General features: G+C 43.6%; 1 long non-coding RNA gene across 5 annotated transcripts in view; it reads left to right on the top strand.

The window, feature by feature from the left end:
* The window catches only part of LOC134910369 (uncharacterized), a 237,037-nt gene that overhangs the window by 24,335 nt on the left and 190,732 nt on the right, over positions 1 to 21,970 (top strand). The window contains exon 2 of one of the 5 annotated variants that reach the window (XR_010176177.1): positions 1,940 to 2,146. The exons of the other annotated variants lie outside the window; for them this stretch is intronic. This is a non-coding gene — a long non-coding RNA (uncharacterized LOC134910369). The remainder of the gene's footprint in view (positions 1 to 1,939; positions 2,147 to 21,970) is intronic. 5 annotated transcript variants of the gene reach the window in all.

Raw genomic sequence — 21,970 nt, 5'->3', positions numbered from 1 at the left:
ACTCCTGGACAGTCTGTGGAGCAACGTGGCATTGGTGGATGGAGCGAGACATGATGTCCCAGATGTGCTCAATTGGATTCAGGTCTGGGGAACAGGTGGGCCAGACCATAGCATCAATGCCTTCGTCTTGCAGGAACTGCTGACACACTCCAGCCACATGAGGTCTAGCATTGACTTGCATTAGGAGGAACCCAGGGCCAACCGCACCAGCATATGGTCTCACAAGGGGTCTGAGGATCTCATCTCGGTACCTAATGGCAGTCAGGCTACCTCTGGTGAGCACATGGAGGGCTGTGCGGCCCCCCAAATAAATGCCACCCCACACCATTACTGACCCACTGCCAAACCGGTCATGCTGGAGGATGTTGCAGGCAGCAGAACGTTCTCCTTGGCGTCTCCAGACTCTGTCATGTCTGTCACATGTGCTCAGTGAGAACCTGCTTTCATCTGTGAAGAGCACAGGGCGCCAGTGGCGAATTTGCCAATCTTAGTGTTCTCTGGCAAATGCCAAATGTCCTGCACGGTGTTGGGCTGTAAGCACAACCCCCACCTGTGGGTGTCGGGCCCTCATACCACCCTCATGGAGTATGATTCTGATCGTTTGAGTAGACACATGCACATTTGTAGCTTGCTGGAGGTCATTTTGCAGGGCTCTGGCAGTGCTCCTCCTGTTCCTCCTTGCACAAAGGCGGAGGTAGCGGTCCTGCTGCTGGGTTGTTGCCCTCCTACGGCCTCCTCCACGTCTCCTGATGTACTGGCCTGTCTCCTGGTAGCGCCTCCATGCTCTGGACACTACGCTTGCAGACACAGCAAACCTTCTTGCCACAGCTCGCATTGATGTGCCATCCTGGATAAGCTGCACTACCTGAGCCACTTGTGTGGGTTGTAGGGAGGTCATACAGGCATGTGGAGGCCACACACACTACTGAGCCTCATTTTGACTTGTTTTAAGGACATTACATCAAAGTTGGATCAGCCTGTAGTGTGTTTTTCCACTTTAATTTTGAGGGTGACTCCAAATTAGGGCAGTACGGATGGTGTAATGGTTAGCATTACTGCCTCACAGCACTGAGGTCATGGGTTCGATTCCCACCATGGCCCTAACTGTGCGGAGTTTGTATATTCTCCCCGTACTTGCGTGGGTTTCCTCCGGGTACTCCGGTTTCCTCCCACAATCCAAAAATATACTGGCAGGTTAATTGGCTCCCAACAAATATTAACCCTAGTGTGAATGTGTCTGTGTGTACATGTGGTAGGGAATATAGATTGTAAGCTCCACTGGGGCAGGGACTGATGTGAATGGGCAAAATATTCTCTGTAAAGCGCTGCGGAATATGTGTGCGCTATATAAATAACTGGTAATAAATAAATAAATAAATCCAGACCTCCATGGGTTAATAAATATGATTTCCATTGATAATTTTTGTGTGATTTTGTTGTCAGCACATTCAACTATGTAAAGAACAAAGTATTTAATAAGAATATTACATTTATTCAGATCTAGGATGTGTTATTTTAGTGTTCCCTTTATTTTTTTGAGCAGTGTATATATATATATATATATATATATATATAATATATAAAGTGTAGTAATCCCGGCACTCCCTCTCCAAATGGTAATATGCTGCAGTGCCCTCCTAGAGAAACAATGCTGATCCTCAATATATTGGATGGAGACAGGCGGCACTCAAGCAGACTCAGAAGGAATGAAAAAAGCGGTCCGTTTATTGACAGGGTGCTGTATTCAGTTAATACAGCTGTATATTTCAATAGGGTCCTGCTCGGGTTAACTAGCGGGGGGTTACCTTTGGATACAGGGGCATTAGTTTAATGCAACAGCTCTTTTAATCTATATGTGTTTATGTTGTGTTTAATGATTTTCATTGCCATTTTTCATTGTTACTATGTCTGGTCTTTATTATGTTTTTTTGTTGTCTAGGTTACCACCATGTGCCGCGGACCAATTGGATGCTCGGGGCCAGTGACGCGCACGCATGTTCCCGGCCAGGACGGTCAGTGGAGATGCACGTAGGAGCGTCCCGTTGTCATCATGATGGTCCGGCGTGTCTCCCTTGAGTGACGTCATCGGCGGGTGACTGGTGCGCGGGACTGGACTCTCGAGCTGACGTTTGGCGCCGTGACACAGGTGAGTACATTTGTATGTGTATGTAAGGTGGGTATATAAGGTGTTATTGTGGTTCAGTTTGGCTTGTTAGGCCCTGAGGACAGGGAGTTCCCCGAAACATGTCGGATCAATAAACGGACCGCTTTTTTCATTCCTTCTGAGTCTGCTTGAGTGCCGCCTGTCTCCATCCAATATATATATATATATATATATATATATATATATATATATATATATATATATATATATTTATATATATATATTTATTAGTAGGCCGGCATGCAGCGATATGGCATACCGACACTACTTCCACTGACCCGGCAGTCTTTTTTCCCCCCATAAAATTAAAGAGTGTGCAGCAGGAGGCGAGGGAAGTGGCCAGCCTGCTGCATATGCTGCTCCCATCCTTGCCTGGCTAGGCAGCTGTGTAGAGCGCCGAAACTGTGAGGCTCACCACTGACCACCACCCACCTCTCACTGCTCACAGCCACTTGCTGCTGACCACAAATGGCGGTCAGAGGGACCTGACCGCCGCCACACCGAAGGCCTCCTTATCACCGCCGCCGCTGCCCATGGGCGCCTCCGCCGACCACAGTCCCTTCCGCACCTCCGCTGCTCATCTCAAGTAATGTTCTCCTGTTTCCTTATTTCTCTCTCCCTGTCCCTGCTGTCACTCTCTCTCCCTGTCCCTGCTGTCACTCTCTCTGTCCCTGATGTCACTCTCTTTCCCTGTCCCTGAATTGTGAATCATATAGTGTGGCATAATGTGAATTTCAGCTCATTCAGTGTGCTATGATGTGAATTTTGGCTAATTCAGTGTGCTATAATGTGCATTTCGGCTCATTCAGTGTGCTAGAATGTGAATTTTGGTTCATACCGTGTGCTATAATGTTAATTTTTCGGCTCATACCGTGTGCTATAATGTGAATTTCAGCTCATTCTCTGTGCTATAATGTGCATTACGGCTTATATTGTGTGCTATAATGCGCATTTCGGCTCATACTGTGTGCTAGAATGTGAATTTCAGCTCATTCTGGGTGCTATATTGTGAATTTCGGTTCATTCTGTGTGCTATAATGTGCATTTCGGCTCATACAGTATGCTATAATGTGCATTTCGGCTCATACCGTGTGCTATAATGTGCATTTCGGCTCATACCGTGTGCTAAAATTTGAAAGGGGCACCAGTACTAGATAGTATAAGGGGTCATACTACACTGAAGGACACGCCCCCTGTTGAGTGGCCACACCCACTTTTCCATACCTCCTTTCAAAAATTACACTTCAACCACTGCATCTACATCTACACATACACACTCTGACATCTTTATATATAGTGACACCTATTTGTGCAGGAGAGGATGATGGTAAGGTGCATGTGGAATTGAAAAGAATGTTCCCAGTATGACATGAAACAGCTGGCGTGTCATGTTGACACATCGCATTGTCACTGTCCACACCAGTGGCGTCACAAGGCGGGTGCGGGGGGTGCGGCCCGCACCCGGGTGTGACACCTGGAGGGGGTGACACCAAATGTCAGCTCCTCCGTAGTGACAGGAGCCAGGTGCTGCAGTGTGAAATTCCGCTACAGCACCCGGCTCCTGTCATAGCAGAGGAGCCGACAGCACACTGATACCGTCTCTGGGGGAAGCCCAGCATCTCCGGAGATGCTGGGCACGCCCCCAGAGTGACGATACCAGTATCCCCGCGAAGCCACGCCCCCTAGCTGTAAGGCCACGCCCTTTTTTGCCGCGATCGCGGCAGTACATCAGGGGTGCGCACCGGGTGTCACCACACCTGGTGACGCCTCTGGTCCACACCCCCCTTCTGGTGTGTGGCCATGGCCATTTTTTTCAGTGCGCGACGGTGGCATGCGCACATACTTTCCTTTGTAGGTTTTTATTTTTTTTAAATTGGGGGGGGCGCCATTATTGATCTTGCCCTGGGCTCCAAAATCCCTAGTTACGCCTCTGCCCTGTGGACTTTAAATAAAGTGAAAATAAGGTCTATTTAAATAGAATAGTATTTATTTGCCTTTTGAAAGATCAATGTTTTCCAACTTCCATAAATTTAGCATAAATGAGCTCATAATTAAAGGTTTTCCATGCTGGCATATAACTTTTACAGTTACCTCACTGAAACATTGTACTGGCCAAGGTGAAGTGGGGGCGATTGTTTTTTGCATATGTGACATAGTTCAGGAGTTTAAGATTGTAATAGGTCAATAAATACTGTAAATATTTACAGTGGTCTACAATTAGAGCATAGTATAGTATTTCCATCAGCCCACATAAGGTAGCACTATTATTATTATTATTATTACTACCAGTTATTTATATAGCACACACATATTCCGCAGCGCTTTACAGAAAATATTTTGCCCATTCACATCAGTCCCTGCCCCAATGGAGCTTACAATCTGTATTCCCTATCACATGTACACACAGACACATTCACGCTAGGGTTAATTTTGTTGGGAGCCAATTAACCTACCATTATATTTTTGGATTGTGGGAGGAAACCAGAGTACTCGGAGGAAACCCACGCAAGTACGGGGAAAATATACAAACTCTGCACAGTTAGGGCATACTTGCCTACCTGACCCTCTCCATTAGGGAGAAAATGCTCTGTTCCTGGACTTTCCTGGTAATGTATGATTGCCATCACCAGGTAGGCAAGTATGAGTTAGGGCCATGGTTGGAATCGGACCTATGACCTCAGTGCTGTGAGGCAGTAATGCTAACCATTACACCATCCGTACTGTCCTAGTCTACACAATTACAAAAAATATACACATACAATATAAATGTACCTTCTGTTATGTACTGCATATTATCAATCAAAGGGAATGTGTACATATTGAGAGTACAATGCCCCCAACAGAATAATGACACTTCCATGTATGCGGCAATATTACATGAATATCACCAGTATCAGCTCCAAAAGGAGGGAATGTGGGTGACATTTAAATTGAGTTAAAAGAGTGATAAAAGTGATTGCTGACTGATGATTTAATTTGGTTAAATAAAAAGTGTGTAATTGCAAAATAGAGGCAAAATATGTGGACAATTATGCAAATTTACTAATAAGTTCTATGTGATCACGTGTGCTATGTCTCTTAACAAACAAACAGAAATTTGCTGTATTTTCCTAAACTGTTCTAGACTATTATAGGCAACATGTTACACTTCAGGGGTCGCATTGGACTACTCTCTAAAGCTTTTTCTTGATTTAACTGATTCCAAGATTAAGGGTAATTTGTGCTATTTGAAGCTTAGAGACAGAGCTGCAAAAGTTAATGCAAAAGAAGAAAGCAGCACTCTAAACATATAATATGCTTAAAGATAACGGTTTATTAGCAATATTCAGCAATGTTTCAAACCCACAGGGCCTTTCTCAAGCCAAGGGTCCAAAACGTTGCTGAATATTGCTAACTAACTACATTAACAATTAATATATGACTAAGAATCTTTACCACTTAATTGTAATTCTCTCTTTAGTGATTAATGATACTATGATTTTAATTTTAGACTTTAGGGCACCCCCTTTCTTAAATGCCCCGGCCCCCCAAAGCCTTAATGCAGAGAAATGGCACTCAAGTGAAGACATGCAAGAAAACGCATGCTATATATCGCAGGTGTTAAAAAAAAAACTGCAATGTGCACCTAATGGCTGCGATTTCGATTTATCCTATGTGCTGCACGTCCGACCTCCGACTTAGCCAGATGTCAAATACCTGTGATTTGCCCAGTTTTCACCCGATTTCCTGGCCCCATCCATCAGAATCGGGTGAAAGGAGGCCATATCAGACAAGTGTATGGCCAGCTTAAGGCTGCACATCACCTATAACTGCTTGAGATGAATGGCAGCCAGAATTTAATTGGATGCCATGTTTTACAGCACATCTGTGTTCATAGTACCATGGTTTCCTTGCTGATATTTCCTAATTACAAATGGAAGTCAGAATAAAAGTTAGTAATACAGAAAAAAGGAAAATTAAATACCAGATCAAATAACATTACTTGGGGAATTCTGCAGCATATTCCATCTCTGGGACCAAGTTTACATCATAGCGAACTAGAGATGAGCGGGTTCGGTTCTCAGAGAACCGAACCGTACCGGACTTCACCATTCGAGCCCGGATCCGAGTCAGGCTCGGGTTTTCCCGCCTGACTCGGAAGCCAGAACGAGGCAAAACGTCATCATCCCGCTGTCAGATTCTCGCAGGATTTGGATTCCATATAAGGAGCCGCGCGTCCCCGCCATTTTCACTCCGGCATTGGAGAGTGTAGAGAGAGAACGTGTCTCCGTTCTCTCAGTGTCCATGTCTTGTGCTGTATTTGTCCAGTCACAGTGGTTGTGTCCTTTTGCTGCCATATGTCCATTGCTGCTGTGTTGTGCTGCATCAGTTCAGTGTTGCTGTGTTGTCCTGCATCAGTCCAGTGGTAGTGTCCTGTGCATCAGCCATCAGTTATTCCAGTAACCAGGCAGTCACAGTGGTTGTGTCCTCTTGCTGCCATATATCCATTGCTGCTGTGTTGTGCTGCATTAGTTCGGTGGTGGTGTATTGTGCTGCATCAGTCCATTGGTAGTGTCCTGTGCATCAGCCATCAGTCATTCCATTGACCAGGCAGTCACAGTGGTATACTCTGCAGCCATATGTCCACTGCTGCCGTATAATAATAATAATAATAACAACAACAACAACAAGTCCCTTACAGTGTTGCTGTGTTGTCCTGCATCAGACCAGTGGTAGTGTCCTGTGCATCGGCCATCAGTCATTTCATTGACCAGGCAGTCACAGTGGTATACTCTGCTGCCATATGTCCACTGCTGCTGTATAATAAATAACAACAAGTCCCTTACAGTGTTGCATACCCTCCAACATTTTACACGTAAAAATCGGTACAAATCCAAAAACGGGGTGTGGCCAGGCCCTTTTCCTATACTTTCAATGTAAGTTTGGAGAGCCAAAAATCGGTACAGACCATAAAAAAAGGTACTGTACCTGCCAAAAAGTTACAGTTGGAAGGTATGGTGTTGCTGTGTTGTCCTGCATCAGACCAGTGGTAGTGTCCTGTGCATCAGCCATCAGTCATTCCAGTGACCAGGCAGTCACAGTGGTATCCTCTGCAGCCATATGTCCACTGCTGCCATATAATAATAATAATAATAATAATAATAATAATAACAACAACAAGTCCCTTACAGTGTTGCTGTGTTGTGCTGCATCAGTCCAATGGTAGTGTCCTGTGCATCAGCCATCTGTCATTCCAGTGACCAGTCACAGTGGTATACTCTGCTGCCATATGTCCAGTGCTGCTGAATAATAATAACAAATAATAACAAATCCCTTACAGTGTTGCTGACTGTGTTGTCCTGCATCAGACCAGTGGTAGTGTCCTGTGCATCAGCCATCAGTCATTTCAGTGACCAGGCAGTTACAGTAGTATCCTCTGCTGCCATATGTCCAGTGCTCCTGTGCCGCATATTGTGTTAATTAACTCCAGAAAAATAATGGAGAACAAAAATTTGACATAGACGATGAAATGCCATCAATGTCATCTGCCAATGCCGATGCCCAATGTGATAGTAAAATGTAAAATCCAAAAAGACAAAGTTCAGTAAAAAGTCCAAATAAAGGAATTTAAATGGTCTGAGGAGAAACGTAAACTTGCCAATATGCCGTTTACGACACGGAGTGGCAAGGAACGGCTAAGGCACTGGCCTATGTTCATGACTAGTGGTTCAGCTTCACATGATGATGGAAGCCCTTAACCTCCATTTTGCCATTTAATTCCAGTGATTTGGACGTATAATTCCAGTGATTTTGCAGTATAATTCCAGTGATTTTGCCATTTAATTCCAGTGATTTGGATGTATAATTCCAGTGATTTGGACGTATAATTCCAGTGGTTTTGCCATTTAATTCCACTGATTTGGATGTAGAATTCCAGTGATTTTGCCATTTAATTCCACTGATTTGGACGTATAATTCCAGTGATTTTGCCATTTAATTCCAGTGATTTGGACGTATAATTCCAGTGATTTGGACGTATATTTCCAGTGATTTTGCAGTATAATTCCAGTGATTTTGCAGTATAATTCCAGTGATTTGGACGTATAATTCCAGTGGGAATTGTTTGTGTCGGTTGGCTTACTCATACAGCTACCTCATTGCACCTCTTCAACATCTTTGCCTAGTTTTTGAAAAGTGCCATCCTGTGTGACACTGCCGTATGAGTCCAGGGGTACTGCTGTATTAGTCCTGGGGTACTGCCGTATAAGTCCACCAATTACAGATGTTTTGAAAAATGACAGGGGCGTGCATGAGATGCTGTCAGTGGACCAAACAATTGCAGCCCACTTTCGACATTCAGCCACTGCATGACACTACTAGATGGGCCAGGTGGTTGTGTCGCTTAGCTTAGTCATACAGCAACCTCGGTGCACTTCTTTTTCTTCTTTGCATCATGTGCTGTTTGGGGCCTTTTTTTGGATATCTGCCCTCCTGTCTGCCACTGCAGTGCCACTCCTAGATGGGCCAATTGTTTGTTTTCGCCTGGCTTAGTCATACAGCTACCTCATTGCACCTCTTCTACATCTTTGCATGAGGTGCTGTTTGGGGCCTAGTTTTTGAAAAGTGCCATCCTGTCTGGCACTGCAGTGCCACTCCTATATGGGCCAATTGTTTGTGTCGCTTGGCTTAGTCATACAGCTACATCATTGCACCTCTTCTACATCTTTGCATGAGGTGCTGTTTGGGGCCTAGTTTTTGAAAAGTGACATCCTGTCTGACACTGCAGTGCCACTCGTAGATGGGCCAGGTGTTTGTGCCGCACACTTGTGTCGCTTGGCTTAGTCATAAAGCAGCCTCGGTGCACCTCTTTTTCCTCTTTGCATCATGTGCTGTTTGGGCCCTTTTTTTATATATGCCCTCCTGTCTGACACTGCAGTGCCACTCCTAGATGGGCCAGATGTTTGTGCCGCACACTTGTGTCGTTTAGCTTAGTCATACAGCCACCTCGGTGCAACCTCTTGGCCTAAAAACAATATTGTGAGGTGTGAGGTATTCAGAATAGACTGGAAATTAGTGGAACTTAATGTTATTGAGGTTAATAATACCGTAGGATCAAAATTACCCCCCAATTCTGTGATTTTAGCCGTTTTTATGTTTTTTTCAAAAATCATCCAGATCCAAAACCAAAACACGAAAGGGTGGTTTTTGCAAAACCAAGCCAAAACCAAAACACGAAAGTGGTTTAGAACCAAAACCAAAACACAAAACATGAAAAGTGCCAGCCGCACATCTCTATAATGTAGGATTGTATTACCAGATACACTGGGTTAAATGTACTAAGTGGGAGTATTCTAGAACTAGTGATGTTGCTCATAGCAACCAATCAGATTCTACTTAACATTTACAAACCTCCCAACATCAAAGATTACGGAGACAGGACTCTTTGCGCAGCTGAGCCGCGCTAATCTGAAAAGAGAGCATTACATCAGAAAAGGAGATGTGGCTTAACAGGAATGCTCTGTGAGCTGCTGGTATGCCCCCAGTCCCTCTGTCTCCCGTGATTAACAGCATTTTGGTTTTGCCAATATTTATTTATTGATAAGCTGCAGTATGTATATTTCCCACTTGTAATTTTTTAGTGAAGAGAAGCTGTACTGAAAACCTGATGATGTGCTTTTTTACTAACACTTAAGTATTACTCTAAACTTTCGATTTTTTTCAAAATCACTCACGAGCTGTTCATATTCTAATGTTGTATATACTGGCACACATCATTATTTGAATACTTTCAGCTGTCAGTAAATGTACGAGCAGTGAAAGTAGAAAAAAGTGAAAGGGAAAAAGTTTCACATATCATTAGAGCCAGGCTATTGCCTAAGTAGGAATAGTTCAAACATCTGCTGCCTCATATTTTAACTCTGGTTTGACAAGGCCAAAGGTTGCATTTTCATTATATATATGGTTTTCCCCTGATAAGGGCAGATTTATAATATCTGTCCCCATAATTGATTAACCCGAAGAGTTACTAGCTGTATGCATAAATATGACATACATGCACACATAAACAGACACATAAATACATGCAGTGGCTTTTTTATACAGTATGTTTATAGTATATATTAATATATATATATATATATATATATATATATATATATATATATATATATATATATAACACGAAAGTGCCACCACAATATATGGCACTGAAATGTTGCCAAACCTGATGCCTGTGTGATACCATTATTTAAACCGCCAGGAGTGCTGCACCTATCCGCAAGTATATGTGTGTGTATATACAATGCATATACCTATATATTGTATAGAGTATACCATACATGCTGACATTTTGGCAGCTCCCTCCAGAGGTAGGGAGCAGCCAGGGCAGCTCACCAGGTGGCAGTCCATGGGTGTAGAGACGCGATCGCCTAATTGTGGGTCACAGCTATGCAATGCTTACATTACCAGTATTGCAAAGGGGGATGGGGCTACAATGACACGATTCACAGCAAATCACATCATCACCCCCCTGCCCACTGTTCCTCTCAGTGCAGACAGGTGCGGGCGGCTGCGAGTGTGAGCATGGGGGTGCCGGCAAGTGACGGGAGACTTGCCTATTTTTCTGGGTGGCTGGGAGTGCCACATGATTTTCAGGAGCCTCCGGACTATTCCAGGAGAGTAGGCAAGTATGTAGTGTAATATATATAGTATTATGGTACTGTTGGGGAGGTACCTCTAGTACTATATGTTGATAAATATAAGGAGTATTTCAACTTTGAACCTGTAACTGACAGGAAGTGATGCAGTAATCACTTTCTCATTAGTACATGTATATATATCTGAGCTGTCCCAATTACCTACCACCCCTTGATGAAGTTCAGATAGGACAAAACGTGTTGGTTGATACAAGGCATAACCCATCTTCTCAAGTTAAGATATTGATTCCTCTTTTTACCTTTTATTTTTTACTTGTACTATCTAGTACTGCTATCTTTGTCCTCTTGTTTTATAAAAAAAAATTGTGATTTTTAATTTATATTCAGCTCCGGAGACATTTTATTAGTTTTTTATTTGTGGCTTTGGTATTCTATTTTTTCTGGTGTGATTTATATGTGAATAAATTGTATATTACCGTTTAACATAGCCTCCTTAAAATTTATGACACCAATGGATACACCTTATCAACTTTTTTCACACACATACATACATACATATATATACACTGCTCAAAAAAATAAAGGGAACACTAAAATAACACATCCTAGATCTGAGTGAATGAAATATTCTTATTAAATACTGTGTTCTTTACATAGTTGAATGTGCTGACAACAAAATCACACAAAAATTATCAATGGAAATCAAATTTATTAACCCATGGAGGTCTGGATTTGGAGTCACATTCAAAATGAAAGTGGAAAAACACACTATAGGCTGATCCAACTTTGATGTAATGTCCTTAAAACAAGTCAAAATGAGGCTCAGTAGTGTGTGTGGCCTCCACGAGCCTGTATGACCTCCCTATAACGCCTGGGCATGCTCCTGATGAGGTGGCAGATGGTCTCCTGAGGGATCTCCTCCCAGACCTGGACTAAAGCATCCACCAACTCCTGGACAGTCTGTGGTGCAACGTGGCGTTGGTGGATGGAGCGAGACATGATGTCCCAGATGTGCTTAATTGGATTCAGGTCTGGGGAACGGGTGGGCCAGTCCATAGCATCAATGCCTTCGGCTTGCAGGAACTGCTGATACACTCCAGCCACATGAGGTCTAGCATTGTCTTGCATTAGGAGGAACCCAGGGCCAACCGCACCAGCATATGGTCTCACAAGGGGTCTGAGGATCTCATCTCGGTTCACCCCAATACCCAGGAGATCAGCACTTAGGAGTGTGGGAATCCGGACGTACCGCACCCCAGGTCTGTTTTTTACAACTACCTCCCAGTATTTGGTCGTGTTCCCCTATCTATTTGCTTGGTGGATTATGCTCTTAAGAAGAATTTATTTGTTTTAAATTGTTTTTAACAATAAATGGATACATTACCCTAAAAAAACTTCCTTCTTTGTGGGTTCTACATATCTGGTGGCCCTGGGGAGAGTACAACAGAGAAGAGGCAGGAGAACCATCTTCTAAAGAAACCCTGATGTGTCTTCAGGAATCCTGTAGAACGTGAGTTTGGGGTACGCATCACCCCCATTTTTCCTGAATTAATAAAAGATACCTTTATAGGAGTATTACGTCTCTATCCATGTGAGTCGGGTATGCTCCTAATCACAAATAAGATTTAAAACATCTGTGGCAGTTCTGTATATCTGATTTATTATATTGAACGTACTACACCATTGGGGTTTCCCACCCCTTCCTCTTTTCTTCTCCTTGCTGTCGAGGGGATCCCACAAGGGAGGAGGCTCAAGCTGCACGAGGGAGAAAGATACCTTTATGGATACAGCACGCACATTGTACATGTGAGTACGGTGCGTACCTATACAGAATTCTCCTTTTACACGTGCAGATCAGACTTCTGTCAAATATTGTTAACTGAAGATTCCTACGTACCATTCACCTATAACTATCCAGATTGTGGAGGATTCCCCTTTATGGACTCTAGAATTTGAGACTGATTTCTTTTGTTTGAATAATTGTTATTGAAATATAATTTAAGGACTTACGGATAGCGCAGAGGAAGGTGGACTCTTGTTTTTTTTCTAAGTGTTTTGGTGGAGAAAGAGTGACATCTCCTTGTACACCTTCACTGCTGTTATCTGTGGGCGCAGTGTATACTCTCCTTCCTTTTGTTTACATAGTTGAATGTGCTGACAACAAAATCACACAAAAATTATCAATGGAAATCAAATTTATTAACCCATGAAGGTCTGGATTTGGAGTCACATTCAAAATTAAAGTGGAAAAACACACTACAGGCTGATCCAACTTTGATGTAATGTCCTTAAAACAAGTCAAAATGAGGCTCAGTAGTGTGTGTGGCCTCCACGTGCCTGTATGACCTCCCTACAATGCCTGGGCATGCTCCTGATGAGGTGGCAGATGGTCTCCTGAGGGATCTCCTCCCAGACCTGGACTAAAGCATCCACCAAGTCCTGGACAGTCTGTGGTGTAACGTGGCGTTGGTGGATGGAGCGAGACATGATGTCCCAGATGTGCTCAATTGGATTCAGGTCTGGGGAACGGGTGGGCCAGTCCATAGCATCAAGATATAGATATGGTAGCGTTCCTGTAGTATTATGTTTTTTCACACCTCGAGATATTTCTTGTTTATGCCTTGGAATATGATTTTTTATTCCTTATATAGGCATATTTAGTAACATTCATTATGTTATAATGGAGTTGTGTGTTTAAAAGGATGATCATGTGTATTCCTATTAGGGGGCACTTGGTAGTTTTAATATGCTATTTGTAAAAGTGGAGCCATTTTTTATGAGCGGTGCTGTGAATGTAGGTGGTTAATTAATTAATTATTTATATTATTTTCTCATTCATCATATATATGTAGCTAATAATGTTGTAGTTAGTTAATAGATGTTGGTAGAGTATCGCGTTTGTCACATTATTCATTACCATGTGCATATACACATTGTATTATACACTAACGAATGTTATTCTTGGTAGCGATTTCCTAGGTTACCTAGTTTGATCCGTGTATTGGCCGCCCAAATCACATGTCCAATTATCACGTGGGGTGGTCATGTGGTGAGACACATCTACGTGGAGTACTATCGTCCGCGTCACCGAACACTAGCCGCCCCGTTCAGCACCTATTGGCCGTTTAGATCATGTGTCCGAGTGTCAGATGATACAGTCACGTGACACCATCCCGGCCCTGTGGAACGCAAACAATGGTGCCGTTGGAACGCAAGCCGTGTTACTCAGCGGCGCGATTTAGATACTACTAGCTCTGTGGGACACTGGCCTTATTGACGCCGACACAGCAGAGTTCTAGTCCCAGTGCGGCGGGATTAGTTTTATCACGATAACACCGTTTTAAGAGATTAGTTTCCTCAATTCTGAGGTGTTTATAATTCACACCTGGATAGCTTTTTTACATTTTGGTTACAATGCACAGATGAGATTAACATTCTTATTCTCATAATGATAGAGATTAGGTCTGTTTTCACTGAACCAATATTATTGGTGAATAGCCCTGTCAATCATGTCAGTTTGGTCTGTAACGACCAGATGCATTATGGGACGCATTTACAATTAAGGTTTTTTATCTCTTATAGTGTATCACAAAAGTTCACTTTAAGGCCACCAATCTTCCCACTTTAAAGTATAACCACTGTAACGATTTCAGTTAGTAACATAGGATTTATTATAACATTATTTAAGGTTTTTAATACCCCAATCACTGCATTAGGAGAAGTGAGGTCACTTCTGTTTTCCTATTTAAGGGTAAGCCTTAGCACACATCCTCATTACACTGGTTGTGACCTGAAGCTACTGTAGCCACTGGAGGGTAAGATTCTTTATTTATTTATTATTTGTGAGCACCGTTTTTAAATATGGCTCCATTTAGCACTTTATGTGAATGGAATCCCTTGTTTTCATTATGTCCTGTTTATTTTGTAAATAGGGGGTGTTATTATGACTGCTATGATTAATTTGAAAGTGTATTAATATTATCTTAGGGGATGATGAGAATTAACTTAACGTTCTGAATTCCAAGGATAACATATGGTTATCGGTATTTTTTACGTTTTATATCCCCATTGGGAACTAATTTCACGTGGAACTTAATCGAATGAATGAATCCCCAAAACTAGTGCACCCTTCTTCCATTTTTTCAAAAGGGAGTTTATTAAATTAAACTTTTCCCACTTATGAGCAAGTTCTTTGTCTCAAGAATCATATTCCTCTAATTTACCAGGTTACACACGCATATGAAATTGTGGTAGACCTGTGTATTTGAACTTGCTATCCAAATTCTTGAACTATAAGGTCGCATACCTATATGAACTTGCGTTCAGGCCTATACGTTTGAATCGGTTATTCGAGCACTTAGTCATAAGGCTTAATCTAACTTTCACCTGTGTACCCCACCGGTGTGTGGTTTTTCAAGTATCCTGAATACGTAATTGCTATTTCATTGATGCATTAACAGTATTTACCGAGCACTAGAGACATACCCCTGATGAAGTCTTAGAGTAAGACGAAACGCGTCGAGTTATTTGTTCATAAACATCAGATCTCCGAATTGTCATAAGGAGAAGGAGGAATCTATCAAAGTTATTTCAACTGGTCCTCTGTACTATTTGATGTTATCTACAAGAAGAGATACTGTACCGTTTTGTATCATTGCTTTTATGATGTAATAAATTTTATATGGAACATGTTAGATGTGATTTTATGCTCACAAATGTGGAGTAAATATCTTAGGGAAACAGCTGTTTTTCCCCATTGAATATTGGGTGGAAAGATAACCCAAGTGCGCCCATTCCTCTACTGGCACATATTTGTATCTTTTTAGTCCCTCCTAACAAGGGACTTAGTGGAATTTGGCAGCCCAAACTCAGTCTTTTCTCACTTTCTGTTTAATAGCGCAAAAGGGAGAGTATTTGTTTTGTTTGTATATATAAATATATATCTATCCAGCAAACCAAAGGCTCAAAAATGTGGGCGGAACCAGCACACCAAAAATACAGAAGTACATAAGGGAATAAGTGAATAAAAAGTTATCTTTCAATGCTGACAGATCATACTCATCATATTAGCAGCATAATAATAACAACATCATATAAGGAAAATATTCAGCTCATCACCCTGAGACCAGTTTCAGTGCTGCTGCACCTTTTACAGAGGGAAGTCAATATTGGGGGGATTCTCTGGGGCGCGGGATTCCCTGGACCTGCCATGGCTGGGCACCCCCGGGGCACCGCAGTCTAACATTTATTTCAATACACTATGTCACGTATAGTTTGTTTTATATATGTGTAACACTTTCACACCAATTTCTTTCATTCTTCACATTACACAGCAGTAGCTGCTCCTACCCACCTAACTAATTGTTTGTATCACTCTTGTGGTGCCCTGTGGCTGTCTGGTTGGGTGGCTTTGGGGTGCCTGCCCCCCGGACCTGAACCCCTGTAGTTAGTGAGTGGCTACCTTGGTGCGGTGGGTAAGCTCATAGCCCTGGCCAGGAATATGCTAAATGCCTCTGGTTATTACAGGTTGAGTTAGTGCACCTGCAACTTTTTCCCTCTGTACACTGCTGCACCTTTTCAAAGATTTATATATGTGTCATTCCATGTGACTCACATTACATTTCATGTTAATTTTTAGAAGTTTAAATGCACTACATACAAAAATTAAGCTGAAATTCAGCATTTAAAAAACATAACAATAATATATGGGCTTGGTCAGGGGTTGGCAACCCACGGCTTCAGCCGTCTGCTGCGGCTCAACTCCTAGGAGGCTACAGGTCCAGCAGTCCGGGACTTCTCCTCCATTCAATGCACTCTCTGCCATTCCCGGGAGTGCATTGTGGGTTCGCCGCACATTGCGGGTCCACCGTGCATCGCACCACGTCGTCACCGAGGACCCGCACAGCACCTGCACCCAGAGAAGGCGCAGCGGCAGACAGAGGGGCCGCCAGCGCTGAGCCCAGGACCCCAGCAGCTGCAGCAGCCAATCGCCACCACAGGCTCCACAGTACAGCAGGGACACAGGGAGGGACCGCTGTAGCCCGGCCATTACCAATTCAATGACAGGTAGGTGGCTGCGGCGGCCAAACCACCGGCACTCAGACAGCCTCCATGGGCTAACTTGCTCCGCTGCCCTCCACTTGAAGAATGAGGCGGCACTCAGAGACTGGTGCAAAGCACATTTGAACTGTTTTGCACCACTACAGTATGGTCCTTTGAAGTTAGGGATACAGTACAGTACAGTATGGGAGCAGCCAAGTCCCATAGCCATTAGGGCAATATCAAAAACCAATGGGAAGGGATCACTGCTTACATTTACTGTACACATGATCTTATGAATCTGTCATGAGGCGTCGTGTACGAGTGGTGAAGTGTGCCGAGTCCTTCATTTGATTCCCAAAGCGTTTATTTTTTCCTGACACTTTATCATTTAATTTTTTTTATCTATTGTAATATACCTTCACATTCGATAGAAGTGTGCACAAAGGTTTTAAATATATCAGTACAAAACTGCAGGAGCGTCTCATTACACTATCTAAAATAGCGGCAATGACGTCCCATAGACATATCAATAAAATAGGATTTTGATAACCTACCGGTAAATCCTTTTCTCCTAGTCCGTAGAGGATGCTGGGGACGACATCAAGACCATGGGGTATAGACGGGATCTTCAGGAGACATGGGCACTTTAAAGACTTTTCATTGGGTGTGAACTGGCTCCTCCCTCTATGCCCCTCCTCTAGACCTCAGTTGTAGGAACTGTGCCCAGGGAGACTGACATTTCGAGGAAAAGATTTACTTAAATTAGTGGTGAGATATCTACCAACTCACACCCTCAACCATGGCATTCAACATAACACACGCCAACAAGCATGAACCACTTGCAGCAACATGCTGAAAAAAAGATAACACAACTTGTGTAACTGTAATAACTAAACTGCAGGTAAAGTACGTACTGGAACGGGCGCCCAGCATCCTCTACGGACTAGGAGAAAAGGATTTACCGGTAGGTTATCAAAATTCTATTTTCTCATACGTCCTAGAGGATGCTGGGGATGACATCAAGACCATGGGGTCTATAACAAAGCTCCAGTACGGGCGGGAGAGTGCGGATGACCCTGCAGCACCGATTGACCAAACTTTAGGTCCTCATCGGCCAAGGTGTCAAACTTGTAGAACTTAGCAAATGTGTTTGACCCTGACCAAATAGCTGCTCGGCAAAGTTGTAATGCCGAGACCCCCCGGGCAGCCGCCCACGATCAGCCCACCTTCCTAGTGGAGTGGGCCTTTACCGACGTCGGTAACGGCAATCCAGCCGTAGTATGAGCTTGCTGAATCGTATTTCTAATCCAACGTGCAATAGTCTGCTTGGAAGCAGGACAGCCAATCGTGTTGTGATCATACAGGACAAACAGCCTCTTTTTTCCGTATACAAGCTGTTCTAGCAACATAGATTTTCAAAGCTCTAGCCACATCTAGAGACTTTGACTCAGCGAACGTGTCAGTAGCAACTGGCACCACAATAGGTTGGTTTATGTGGAAAGAGGAAGCCACCTTTGGAAGAAAATGTTGACGAGTTCTCAACTCTGCCCTATTTCTTGTAGAGGCTCAAACCAACCCGATTGAAGGATCTGCAACACCACATTAAGGTCCCATGGTGCCAGTGGAGGCTCAAATGGAGGCTAGATGTGCAGTACCCCTTTCACGAATGTCTGAACTTCTGGAAAGGAGGCCAATTGTTTTTGAAAGAAAACTGATAAGTCCGAAATCTGGACCTTGATTGACCCCAATCTAAGGCCCGCATCCACACAAGCCTGCAGAAAATGGAGAAAATGTCCCAACTCAAACTCTTCCGTAGGAGCCTTCTTGGATTCACTCCAAGACACATATTTTCTCCAAATACGATGCCGCATGTTAAATGTAGCCGCGGTAAGTCTTGATACACACATGGCCCCTGCTGTAGTAGGTCCTCTCGAGGAGGAAGAGGCCGAGGATCTTCTATGAGCAACTCCTGAAGATCTGGATACCAAGCAGTCCTTGGCCAGTCTGGGGAAATGAAGATTGATCAAACTCTTGTTCTTCTTATTATTTTGAGAACTTTTGGAATTAGTGGAAGTGGAGGGAAAACATATACCGACCGAAACACCCACTGGGTCACCAGTGCATCCACTGCTATTGCTTGAGGGTCTCTCGACCTGGAACAATATCTCTGAAGCTTCTTGTTTAGACGAGATGCCATCATGTCTACTTGAGGAACTCCCCAAAGACTTGTCACCTCTGCGAAAACTTCTTGGTGGAGGCCCCACTCTCCTGGATGGAGATTGTGTCTGCTGAGGAAGTCTTCTTCCCAGTTGTCCACTCCCGAAATGAAAATTGCTGACAGAGCTCTAACATGTCTTTCTGCCCAGAGGAGAATCCTTGTCACCTCTGCCATTGCAGCTCTGCTTTTCGTTCCGCCTTGCCTGTTTATGTACACGACTGCTGTTACATTGTCCGACTGGATCTGCACGGGATCTTGAAGAAGATGTACCGCTTGTAGAAGGCCGTTGTAAATGGCTCTCAATTCCAGAACACTTATGTGAAGGCAGGCTTCCTGACTTGACCATTTTCCTTGGAAGCTTTCCCCCCTGTATGACAGCTCTCCAGCCTCGGAGACTTGCATCCGTGGTTATTAGGACCCAGTCATGAATCCTAAACCTGCGTCCCTCTAGAAGGTGAGAACTGTGTAGACACCACAGGAGCGAAATCCTGGCTTTGGGGGACAGGATTATTTTCCGGTGTATGTGTAGGTGGGATCCGGACCACTTGTCCAACAGGTCCCACTGGAATACTCTGGCAAGAAATTGGCCAAACTGTATGGCCTCGTAGGCCGCTACCATTTTCCCCAACAACCGAATGCATTGATGGATCGATACGCTTGTTGGTTTCAATATTTGTTTGACCATTTTCTGGATTTCCAGAGCCATTTCCACTGTAAGAAATACTCTCCGTACTTCTGTGTCCAGAATCATCCCTAAAAAGGACAATCTTGTCATTGGTTCCAACTGCGTCTTTGGAAAATTCATGATCCAACCGTGTTGTTGGAGTATTGACAGGGAGAGTGCGATGTTCTGCACCAACTGTTCCCTGGATCTCACTTTTATCAGGAGATCGTCCAGATAAGGAATTATATTGACTCCTTTTTAAAGAAGGAGGACCATCATCTCCGCCATCACCTTGGTGATACCCTCAGTGCCGTGGAGAGTCCGATCGGCAACGTCTTTAGCTGGTAATGGCAATCCTGTACTGCGAATCTCAGATAAGCTTGGTGAGGAGGATAAATGGGAACATGCAAGTAAGCATCTTTTATGTCTACTGACACCATGAAGTCCCCCTCAGGGATTCCATCTTGAACTTGAATCTTTTCAGGTAGAGATTCAGATTTTTCAGGTTTAAAATCGGTGTGACCGAGCCGTCTGGCTTCGGAACTATGAAGAGGCTTGAATAAAAAAACCTTCTCCTTACTGTGCCAAAGGTACCAGGACAATGACCTGATCCTGACATAATTTTTGAATTGCCGTTGTAACTGCCTCTCTTCCTGAAAGAGAAACTGGCAAGGTCGATTTGAAAAATCGGCATGGGGGGACGTTTTGAAACTCTATTTGTAAGACCCATTGGTCCAGGCCAGATTGAATCCAGATTTGGCTGAAAAGTTTCAGACGTGCTACCACCCAAGCGGACACCCGCATGGGAGCCCCAACGTTATGCTGCAGATTTGGCAGAAGCAGGGGTGGACTTCTGCTCCTGCAATCCGGGAGACGCTGCGGATTTCTTTCCTTTTCCCTTTCCCCTACCTGCAAAAAAAGGGGAGACCTTTGGCCTTTTTGTATTTGTTGGGCCAAAAGGACAGTATGTGAGAGTGATGTGTCTTTTTCGCCGGTGTAGGAGCATAAGGCAAGAATGTCGACTTACCTGTGGTAGCCGCCGAGACTAACGCATCCAGCCCATCACCAAACAAGGCCTCACCTTTATACGGGAGAGCCTCCATATTTCTTTTGGAATCTGCATCAGCATTCCACTGGCGAATTCACAACGCCCTCCGAGCCGATACTGCCATGGTAGCGGTTCTTGATCCCAAAAAAACAATATATTTAATGGATTCTAGTACGTACGCAGCAGCGTCTTTGATATGACCTAACGTTAGGAGTATCTCGTCTCCATCTATTGTGTCAATGTCTAATGACAAGTTTTCTGACCACTTTTCAATAGCACTACTCACCCACTCACAGACAATGGTAGGCCTGAGTAGTGTCCCATTGGCCACATCAATAAATCACCTCACTCACTTGCGGTCTATCGGCTCCTTAAGTGAAGCCATTACAGGCGCAGGGAGAAACACCTTTTCTCTTTTATGACAGGGCCCTGTCTAAATGTGGGGTGACTCCCACCTTTTTTGGAAAAAGGTAAGCTGCCTGATATCTTTTTGGGAATCAGAAATTTCTTTTCAGGTTAAATCAGACCTGAGGTGGAGGGAAAATTACATTACTTCTTTACTAAAGTAAACCCTCTCCATGTGGTAAAAGAGGGGGCTTCATAACTTTTAACACCTCCTTTATAGCTCAAACATGTTTTGAATGCTTTTTTTGCTAACTTAGGACCTATTCCTCTGGAATCACTAGTGTCGACACAGGAATCAGAGTCCGTGTCAGTATCAGTTTGTACTACTTGTGTGAATTTGTATGTGACCCAGAAAGGTCCCTGTGGATGAAAGGCAGAACTATTAAAAATCACATCTTCAACAGATTATTTTCATTTTCTGTATGAGATTCAGTCCAACCTCTTACTAATATGATTCACACTATCATGTAACCTTTCACCCAGTCAGGCTCTTGGTGTCATATTACACCTCTGTGTCCCTAACATGTCTCCATAGAGTTCCCTGCCACAGACATGTCACACACATGCAGAACCACACCACAGACACTCCGGGATTTATAGGGGACAGACCCACAGTAAAATCTGTCAGAGGGACACAGATAGGATTTTGCCAGTTCACAACCCAACGCCAGTAACACAATGTCTGTGAACACAAAATGCCCACTGACATTCAGCACTTTTATAATGTTAATCACACAATTATATAGCACCAAATTCACTGTGGCCCCTCCTGTTTTGCACCCTGATACTTGTT

Source organism: Pseudophryne corroboree, chromosome 4 (assembly GCF_028390025.1).
Source record: "Pseudophryne corroboree isolate aPseCor3 chromosome 4, aPseCor3.hap2, whole genome shotgun sequence".
Taxonomy (NCBI): domain Eukaryota; kingdom Metazoa; phylum Chordata; class Amphibia; order Anura; family Myobatrachidae; genus Pseudophryne; species Pseudophryne corroboree.
The sequence above is the reverse complement of the archived record's forward strand: the minus strand, read 5'-3'. Positions and strand labels throughout refer to the sequence as shown.